This window comes from Antechinus flavipes, chromosome 4 (assembly GCF_016432865.1).
Source record: "Antechinus flavipes isolate AdamAnt ecotype Samford, QLD, Australia chromosome 4, AdamAnt_v2, whole genome shotgun sequence".
In the NCBI taxonomy this organism is placed as follows: Eukaryota; Metazoa; Chordata; class Mammalia; order Dasyuromorphia; family Dasyuridae; genus Antechinus; species Antechinus flavipes.
Window position 1 is genome coordinate 435,369,191 of NC_067401.1, and position 10,871 is coordinate 435,380,061.

Below are 10,871 nucleotides of genomic sequence, written 5' to 3' on the forward strand. Positions count from 1 at the left end.
GAGATAATAATAGTACCTACCTTCCAGGGTTGTTGCGAGGATCACATGAGCTTATCATAGTGCCTGCCACTCTATAAACAAATATTAGCTATTACCATTATATAACTATCTTCAAGAATTTGAAGGGCTGCCATATGGAAGAAAGATTAGATTTAGGTGATAAGCCAAATTCATGTGTGAAGACCTCATATATAGTTACATTTCCTTTATTAGTACTTTGCTCAGTGTTAATTTGAGTGTATTTGCTCTATACTCAAAGCTGTTAGAGTCCCACATTTTTAGTGTACAAGTGGCATACAGTTTACTAAGAAAAGCTTTTATATAGTTTTAAACAACTAAATACTTTATAAAATATTAACAGTATACATAGATGTATTTTATTTTTTAGACCTTTTAGCTACACAATTAGTTAATGCCATCTATTGTGGAAAATCAAAAATGAATACTCATTCCCTTTTTAAGTTCTCTAAGTATATCTCCAATGTGAGTATAGAGTATTATCCTCAGAAAATCCCATGATTTATGATTTGACTATTCATTTAATAAGCATTTACTAGATACTTACCATGTGGAGTCTACAAAAGAACTTAGGGTTAACCAAAAATTTATGAAGTGAATTCTTCTAAATCCTAGAGATCTGTTCTCTAGTTGGAATGAATGACAGACTGTACTCCTGAACATGATGAAAGAGGGAAAATAACCTAATTTGTACTGCTGTAAGCCTATTTTTATGGAGATTAAAATCAAAACAAGATAAAGTTAAAAATCATTATACTTATAGGGTGTAACAAAAGTTTTAGTGCAGTTTTAAGTTTTTTAACTTTTAAGTTTTTTATAACTTTAATAGACTTTTGGGACAAGCTATATAGTAGTTTTGCAACACAAATAGTAATAAGTCTATAAACTAGACAACAGTGCATTCATATTTGGAAACAAAAAGAACTGAGTATCTAAATCAACTGAGCCAAAATTATGAATATAAAACTATCAAATTTGTGGTATAAGTAGAGTAAGATTCTGTAGTAAGATTAAGGGGACATTTTAAAGTCATTAAAAATAGAATTACTGAAAGCAGAAATTGTTACCTGTGCATGACAGGAAATCTGTTACTAAATACTAATGAAATCAAGAAGCTAACCATACAACACAGTGATATACTACAGGAGTCTCTATTACTCAGATATCATCCTAGAGATCATACTGATCAACGTAATAATGTCATTAAGATTGTGGAGCAGCAGTCTGCCCTCAAACATAAGTTAATATACGGATTTATACTGTATTTCAATTGGAAAAAACAAAAGTATTTAGAATTTGTTTCTATAGCTTGAGATGCAACATTGTATTAAAAGAATAACAAAAAAGGACAGACCAAATACTCTATTGTCGGCTATGACCTTGAACAAACAAAAAAGTAATACATTTACTCAGGAGATTCCATTGAACAGAAAAGGCCTAAGAATCAAAGAAGACAAATCAACATGAGTCTGATTTAAAAAAAAAAAAAAAAAAGAGCTGGAAGTTTTGATTTTTATCAAAATTATCTTGGAAACTGAAATAATTTCAAAGGTTAAACATTTTATGACTCTGGAATATTTATTTAGACATTATCTCTAGAAATTTGTCACATATTCTAAAGTTATAAGATTACACAGTACTGATATTAAATATTATAATAGCATCATATACTTATTCTCTTCTGGATTTATGGTTTTTAAGCTTTTTAAGTAGCAGTAGAAATGTCAAAAGACATCCAAATATTTTATTATCTTTTTCTGAGCTAAATAATAAGTCCCAAAACTTATCAAAGCTTAATTTTCTTAGCACAGTCAGTTAGAAAGACACAACTAACACATATTTATAGCCAAGAATAACAATTAGAAGGATCATTAATTGGGCTTCTATTTCAAGTTCTACTGTCAATTCTGTATGTTTCAATGAAGTGCTTTTGCCTCAAGCCTATGACTTCAGCAAATGTTCATTAGCACCCAATACATTCTTGACAGTACTATAATCATCAGGACCTAGAAGTGTTAGAATTTAACATGAAGTACCTTTAACATGAACTAATATTTACTTAACAGTTTCATTTACTGACAACTGTAATCAAACCATAAAGTTTCATTTAAAATAAAAAACTATTCCTGATAATGTATAAATAGAATCATAATTTATGAATTTGTTTACTATTATTTCCTATTGTGGATATTAAGCTGTTTACTTTTTAAACAATATATATGACAGCATGAACTAGAGGATCAAAGTCCCAAAAATATATAATTCTATCTTGTTCATTTAAAAATCATTAGTTTTAAGCTATCTTTTCTTGTATTAATCTAGTACTTATCTCTGGACAAAAAATTACTTTTCTCAAGTATTTAGTCCATATGATTCATTCCAATCTTCTTTTGGATATTATCTGATCATTTTAACAAACCAAATGAATTCTAACATGAGAAATGGGTACTGTAATAAGTCACAGTACAACTGTGGTTTTCATATTCAATATTAATTCTTCAATTTCTCTTTTCTTATCAAGGAAATGAGAATCATGGAAAAATCACACTGCAGAAAGAGACTGGGTTCAAATCCTTCTTATGATACCTGTGCCTTAGGAAAGCTGGCTAAGTCACTTTACCTCCATCTGTTACATGAAGGACGGTCTCTGAGAATCCTTTCAGCTATAGATTCTTTGATTAATAATTAATTTTAACATGTAATTATTGTCAAGGTCAGTGCTCCAAATAATCTGTAAGGCTTTTTGAAGACAGCCACAAAAACCAACTAATTCAAGTAGCCTTTTGACCCTCCTTCCTTCTGGGAGGTCACTGACAGAAGTCACAGTCAGCTCGTTCTGACTTAGTTTCTGTTGGTGCTGAAGGTATGGAAGGGAAGCTGAATGGAGATTTGCAAATAGGAGGTGCTTAGCAAACTAATTAAAAAACAATAAGGTCGATAATTTTGCTTTATATAAAATACTTTTAATCCAAAAAAATCTTAGGCCCTGTGATTCATTATCAAAAAATTCATTAATCCTAGAAAAATTCCTCAAAGATGAATATAACTTAAGTTCCACAATAGAAAGATTAAATGATTTTCACAATTACAGAGAATCACTTATGAAAAAGAAGCCTGTGGATGATTCCAAATGGCAGAGTACTAGGAAGCAATGCAGTTATCTTCTCTCCACAGATTCTTCCTAACAGATATAGAAAATGCATCAGTGGGGAAATCCAGAAAAGGTCATAGTACGTCCTTTGTCCAAGTCAGCTAGGCAAGAGGAAACAGACAGATCCACCAACACAGGAGATAGGGCTAGGTCCAGAGGCTGCCATGGGTGAAGCCTGTCAGCACCTGGGGAAGGACTATACTAGGGCAAGAGGTCTCAGATTCTTACAGGGCAACCCTAGACCAAAACTGGGGCACCATCACATGGCAAGTGCCTCCTGGCAGTCTTATTGACCACTAGACCAGTCCCTGGTCACAGATGCAAGGCAATAATAGTGTTAAGGGATTCTGTCCAAGGGTAGAGAGGCCCTGGGTGTAGAGGCTGACAATGTCTGCAGCGTTGGTGGTGGTGAGACTGTGGCTGACTTCAGGAACAAAGCAGGGTCCACTCGGCCCTACCTAAAGAAAAATGGACAGACTAAGAGGAGTCTAAAATTCTCCCACTCTGAGCTAAGACAGCTTTTCAGGTAACTGATAAGGGATAGAACAAGAAGCAATCTACTTTGCTCAGATCTAAACCCAGACTGAGATTTGCAGAGTCAGACTAGGGGACAGCAATTAGACTCTGTCTTTTTAAGAGTGCTGAAAGGTTGAAAGTGGACTAGTGAGGGCAAGGCCTCAAGTAAAAAGATTTATCTTCCTCACTTCACATCTGGACAGAGACACCATCTAGCTGTGTGATCCTGGGCGGGGCACTTAACCCTATCTGCCTCAGTTTCTTCATCTGTAAAATGAACGAGAAAAGGCAAAGTACTCCAGCATCTCTGCCAAGAAAACCCCAAATGAGATCTCCCAAAATAGGGAGATGATACATGTGTCTCCTCTCAATTCTTATCATCATAAAGGGATGTCAGAGAGAGAGCTCCAATTAGTCTGGAAGTGATTATTATTTCTTGATCTTAAAAATGGAAAATGAGAGAAAAAAAAACTGCACTGGGAAAAAGGGGAGGAAGTTCAGAGAATACTTTCTCATATAATCAAGGTGCATTAGACATGCAGGTAAACAGGGAGAAGAGGGAGAGTAGCAAACACTTTAACTTCAACTGAACTGATTAAAGTTCATACATACAAAGCTAGTATAGAAATATATTTCATTCAACAGGAATATAGGAAAGGAGAAAAGAGGAGAAAAATTAAATTAAGGGATAGTAGGTTAAGAGATGGGATACTATTGTGATAAACTTTTTATTATCAAAGTGACCAAAAAGAATTCCAGAGAGATAGATGAAGAACTCAGAATGCAGGATGAGACAAGTATTTTTAGGATGTGGCCAGTGTAGAGATTTAGTATGATTAACCATATATGCGAATATTTTTTTCTGTGTTCTCAGTGGCAGAAAAGGGGTTGTGGGAATAAAGTGAGAAGACAAATCCTACGTGAACAATCAAAAAACAAATAAGAAAACTAGGGAACTCAGAATAAAAACAAAAAATGTATTTCCTCAGTCTTAGACTTGTTAACCAAACCACTCTTGCTTTCATTTCATATATATATATTTACCAGCTCTTACATACAACTATTTGCAAAGAGATGCATAGTAGTTAATGTAAAAGAACTGTTATTTTTTTAATTAAAAAATTCTAACAGTCATTTTAAACTTTGAGTTCTAAATTCTATTCCCCTGCCTTTTCTTACCCCAATCAGTGAAAAGGCAAACAATATAGCTATTATATATGTGAAGATCTGCAAGTTATGTTGGGGGAAAAAAGGGAAGAAAAAAAAAAGCAGAAAAAAAAACTTCAATATGCACTCAGAATTCATCAGTTCCTTCTCTAGAAGTGGAAAGCATTTTTCATGAGTCCTTTGGTATTTGCATGGAAAACTATTGATCAAACCAGCTGTTTTCCACACTTGATCATTATTATAAGATTGCTGCTTCTGGGTACAATACCCTCGTTGGTCCTGCTCACTTCACTTTGCATCAGTTCGTATAATTCTTCCCTGGTTTTTCAGGACTCAACCCCCACCCCCACCCCACCTCTTGTCATTTCTTACAGCACAATATCTTTACATTACAATAATATGCCACAACTCATTCAGTCATTCTTCAACTGATTCATCATCCCCTAAATTTCTGCTATTTTTTTTTTTACTTAAAGAAATCCATTAATATTTCTGTTCAACAGAGAAATTTAGAGAGATGTTTAGAATAATTTGCAGCTGTTTCTGAATGAAATGATTTCATAAAATCACTGGGAAGAAAATAAAAGAGTAAAAAAATAAAAATTAGCAAACTTCACGAAAAACTTACATGATTTAATTCTCAGCCAGAAAGGATTATGAAAGACTATTGCCAACTTTTTTTTTAAAAAACTCTGAATTAAGGGAAATCTGACCATTATCACACTCTACTAGATGCTTCTCATCTATACACACTCAGCTGCTACAAATTGTCTCAAATCTCATTTATCACAGCAAAAGTGAAAGGGATTCTGTCCAAGGGTAGAGAGGCCCTGGGTGTAGAGGCTGACAATGTCTGCAGCGTTGGTGGTGGTGAGACTGTGGCTGACTTCAGGAACAAAGCAGGGTCCACTCGGCCCTACCTAAAGAAAAATGGACAGACTAAGAGGAGTCTAAAATTCTCCCACTCTGAGCTAAGACAGCTTTTCAGGTAACTGATAAGGGATAGAACAAGAAGCAATCTACTTTGCTCAGATCTAAACCCAGACTGAGATTTGCAGAGTCAGACTAGGGGACAGCAATTAGACTCTGTCTTTTTAAGAGTGCTGAAAGGTTGAAAGTGGACTAGTGAGGGCAAGGCCTCAAGTAAAAAGATTTATCTTCCTCACTTCACATCTGGACAGAGACACCATCTAGCTGTGTGATCCTGGGCGGGGCACTTAACCCTATCTGCCTCAGTTTCTTCATCTGTAAAATGAACGAGAAAAGGCAAAGTACTCCAGCATCTCTGCCAAGAAAACCCCAAATGAGATCTCCCAAAATAGGGAGATGATACATGTGTCTCCTCTCAATTCTTATCATCATAAAGGGATGTCAGAGAGAGAGCTCCAATTAGTCTGGAAGTGATTATTATTTCTTGATCTTAAAAATGGAAAATGAGAGAAAAAAAAACTGCACTGGGAAAAAGGGGAGGAAGTTCAGAGAATACTTTCTCATATAATCAAGGTGCATTAGACATGCAGGTAAACAGGGAGAAGAGGGAGAGTAGCAAACACTTTAACTTCAACTGAACTGATTAAAGTTCATACATACAAAGCTAGTATAGAAATATATTTCATTCAACAGGAATATAGGAAAGGAGAAAAGAGGAGAAAAATTAAATTAAGGGATAGTAGGTTAAGAGATGGGATACTATTGTGATAAACTTTTTATTATCAAAGTGACCAAAAAGAATTCCAGAGAGATAGATGAAGAACTCAGAATGCAGGATGAGACAAGTATTTTTAGGATGTGGCCAGTGTAGAGATTTAGTATGATTAACCATATATGCGAATATTTTTTTCTGTGTTCTCAGTGGCAGAAAAGGGGTTGTGGGAATAAAGTGAGAAGACAAATCCTACGTGAACAATCAAAAAACAAATAAGAAAACTAGGGAACTCAGAATAAAAACAAAAAATGTATTTCCTCAGTCTTAGACTTGTTAACCAAACCACTCTTGCTTTCATTTCATATATATATATTTACCAGCTCTTACATACAACTATTTGCAAAGAGATGCATAGTAGTTAATGTAAAAGAACTGTTATTTTTTTAATTAAAAAATTCTAACAGTCATTTTAAACTTTGAGTTCTAAATTCTATTCCCCTGCCTTTTCTTACCCCAATCAGTGAAAAGGCAAACAATATAGCTATTATATATGTGAAGATCTGCAAGTTATGTTGGGGGAAAAAAGGGAAGAAAAAAAAAAGCAGAAAAAAAACTTCAATATGCACTCAGAATTCATCAGTTCCTTCTCTAGAAGTGGAAAGCATTTTTCATGAGTCCTTTGGTATTTGCATGGAAAACTATTGATCAAACCAGCTGTTTTCCACACTTGATCATTATTATAAGATTGCTGCTTCTGGGTACAATACCCTCGTTGGTCCTGCTCACTTCACTTTGCATCAGTTCGTATAATTCTTCCCTGGTTTTTCAGGACTCAACCCCCACCCCCACCCCACCTCTTGTCATTTCTTACAGCACAATATCTTTACATTACAATAATATGCCACAACTCATTCAGTCATTCTTCAACTGATTCATCATCCCCTAAATTTCTGCTATTTTTTTTTTTACTTAAAGAAATCCATTAATATTTCTGTTCAACAGAGAAATTTAGAGAGATGTTTAGAATAATTTGCAGCTGTTTCTGAATGAAATGATTTCATAAAATCACTGGGAAGAAAATAAAAGAGTAAAAAAATAAAAATTAGCAAACTTCACGAAAAACTTACATGATTTAATTCTCAGCCAGAAAGGATTATGAAAGACTATTGCCAACTTTTTTTTTAAAAAACTCTGAATTAAGGGAAATCTGACCATTATCACACTCTACTAGATGCTTCTCATCTATACACACTCAGCTGCTACAAATTGTCTCAAATCTCATTTATCACAGCAAAAGTGAAAGGGATTTCTTTTTCTACTGCATATTTTTCAATCAGGTAAAAGTGATTTGCTAAATATTTGCTCAAGAGAACAATTTGATTTTTCTCTTTAAACCTTATACCATTTTGCCAAGTGTAAAATCTCCTTTTTCCCCCCGATAAAAAGCACATCCAGAAAGGATTTAGGAACAATGATTTTGTAATATATGAAGCAGAAGCTAACTCATGAATAAGATATTGATACATTTTTAATATGTATCAATGAAACTGAATAATGACAAGATTGTATAAAATTAAGAGACTGTGAGGAAAGGAAATTGGTGAGATAATTGTTTTTAAATTTCCATAATTGCCATAGCCTAAAAGAAAAATATGAAATTTTAAAATGTGATTTAACATCATTTTTGTTATTTAACATTGGTATTTCACTTAGCAAGGAAACCTAAATCATGTCAATTTGTTTCTTTTTTAAAAAAAAAGTTCTTATGGAAACCTTTTGTTTTACTATTAGTCATTTTTGGACCAGAATTTCCCTTCTCTCTCAGAATCGAAGCTTCCTTGGATAACCAAGGAAAAACAGTTAACACACAGTATTTATGTGTTCTGATAACACAAGCAACATTATTTACTCATAAACCTCCACCCCTCTATGCTAAGGGAAAGTATGGTTTCATTATCTTTTTTTGCAATAACATTGTTAATTGTTGGTGAGTTTTTTTGGAGGGTTTTCTTTTAGTTACTTAGTTTAGCTTTCTTTTCATTGTTGATTGGCAAATTTCAGTAATTCTGACAAAGTTCAATTTCTATTCCCCATTAACTGGTACAAATATTTGGATTTTAAAATTTCCACAGTAATATTTAGCTACAAACTTAACCCCCTCAAAATTTATTTTTGCTAAAATAAAAACAAATCGCATTTAGCTTTACTTATAAAAAGAATAAAAGTGTAAAAACCAAACCTAGGGCTTCTGATACTAATAATAAATACATGACATAGTGAATATGTGCTGACAGCAAATCCAAAAGGTTTATTATAAAGAGAGCTATTCAACTCATTACTATTAACAAGAGTTCCTTACCCACATTGCTGCCCCACACACAAAAAAGACCACCAAAATTTTATTTATTTTCTAGAGAAAGATACTTTAAGTAAGTATTCTTAATATCTGGTAGTGTTATATTAGGAAGAAAATTGTAATTATGAATTAAAAGATTTCAATTAGCAAAAAGTTTGACTTGAAGATTTTAGTTGGAAGTATTTTAATTCCAGCTTGAAGTTTGAAAGAAAGAGTAAAGACAACAATTAAAAGATAATATTGTGTTATAAACTTAATAAATCTCAACTTCATAAAGAAGTTGCTGATAGATGGATAATTGCTAAACTCCAGGATTGCTCAGACCCATTTCACAATTGTGTGAGGTCAAATGTTTTTGTCAATATTATAAACTGAAGCAGTGTGCTTGGTACTTTCCTAAATCAGATATAACACCTTAAAAAGAAAATAAGGAAGAGAAAAAATTATTGAGAATGTGGTAGAATGTAAACAGATTAAGCATGTTTCTTATTAGGCAACTTCTATTTAATGGCATGTTTTTTAAAGTTCGGATTTGGACTCCCCATTATTATTTTTATAGAAAAGTAAACTTGTTTTATCTATCAATATCACTTTCCAGGATTTTAGAGTGGGGGAGAAGGAGGAGAGAAGGGAGGTAAAGAGTTTCAATTATCCTCCATCCAAATTTTTAAATGTCTTTCTAGTTAAGGTTTTAATTACTCTAGAAATAAACTTCATGTTTCAAATGTAATACAACTTAGGAGGAAGGGAGGGACAAACAAAAATTTGGAACTCAAAATCTTGTAAAAACGAATGCTTTTTTTCTTGACATATAAATAGGGAGGGAAATAAATTTAATTCAAATATACAATTCCATTTTGCCATATAAATATAAAGGCTAGTCTAAAATAATGGGTACATTTTAAATATTCACCTATCTCTGAAATAAATATACAGAAGAATGGAATGCAAAGATTCATATGTTTTAATAAATTCACACATGGTGAATAATTCTTTAAAATTCTTTTAGGGATAAGACAAAAAGTGAAAAAACAGAAAGCATGCCAAGAATACAACACTTTGAAAGGCTGGTTACACCTATTTTAATGAACACTGCTACCACACTAGGAAAACGAAAAACAGCCCACCAGAAAAGCAACTTACTTCAAAGACTCCTAGATATTTCTCTAAGAAAAAAAAAATATGTGAAAGAAAACATCTCTGCTTTAAATCTTTAACTTCCCTAACTTTTAGAATGTTTTTACAGCAGTTCAGAGTGGTCTGCATAATAAATGTTCATGTTAATTTTCACTTACTGCAATCAAAATACATTGAAGAATACAAACTCCAACGGTTAAGAAAATTTATTCAAAAATGATTGCTTTCTTTACTTGATGATTCTTGTAAGCAGATAGGTAAAACTATTTTATGATCACATCTTGAGAAAGAATAAAAAATAACCTATGAGTTGATTGCCATCTGCTCTAAGGAACCTTTACAAGTCTAGATAATCTTACCCTTGCTCTAACAGAGGACTTGAAAAATGGAGAAATCCATGTCACCATAAGCACCACTTTCTGAGATGATATATTTTTATTTCATCTTCCACAAAGTACTAAATTTTGTGGAATCATCATTTAGATGAAGGCCTATAGGAATGTATCCTTATCCTTTGCACATACAAAAATTTTGTCTTTTTTCCTGTCTATTATTGTAGACATTTCCTGGGCAAATAAAGGTACCTTCTAGAGAAACACTGTAATACTTGAGTTCTTATAACAAATTATGCTATGGTAGTCTCATTTCCAGATTTCATTCAAGAACTTCATGGGAACTTAAGACATACCTCAAAGGATTATGGTTCAAAAATCAAAGGGAGTAAAAATAAGGCTATCAATTTTCCATGGAAATCATATTCTCACATATATAAAATATCAGCATTAAGTAGTAACGTGCATATTCATCTTCAAAATCTGTATATCAAAATCAACACAAATGCCTATTTTAGTCTAAACTCAGAAATATAATTTGCAAGATAT

At 33.0% G+C, this 10,871-nt stretch overlaps 1 protein-coding gene across 2 annotated transcripts in view; it reads right to left on the minus strand.

The window, feature by feature from the left end:
• ATF6 (activating transcription factor 6) overlaps positions 1-10,871 on the minus strand; it is a 182,928-nt gene that overhangs the window by 70,770 nt on the left and 101,287 nt on the right. The window lies entirely within an intron of this gene.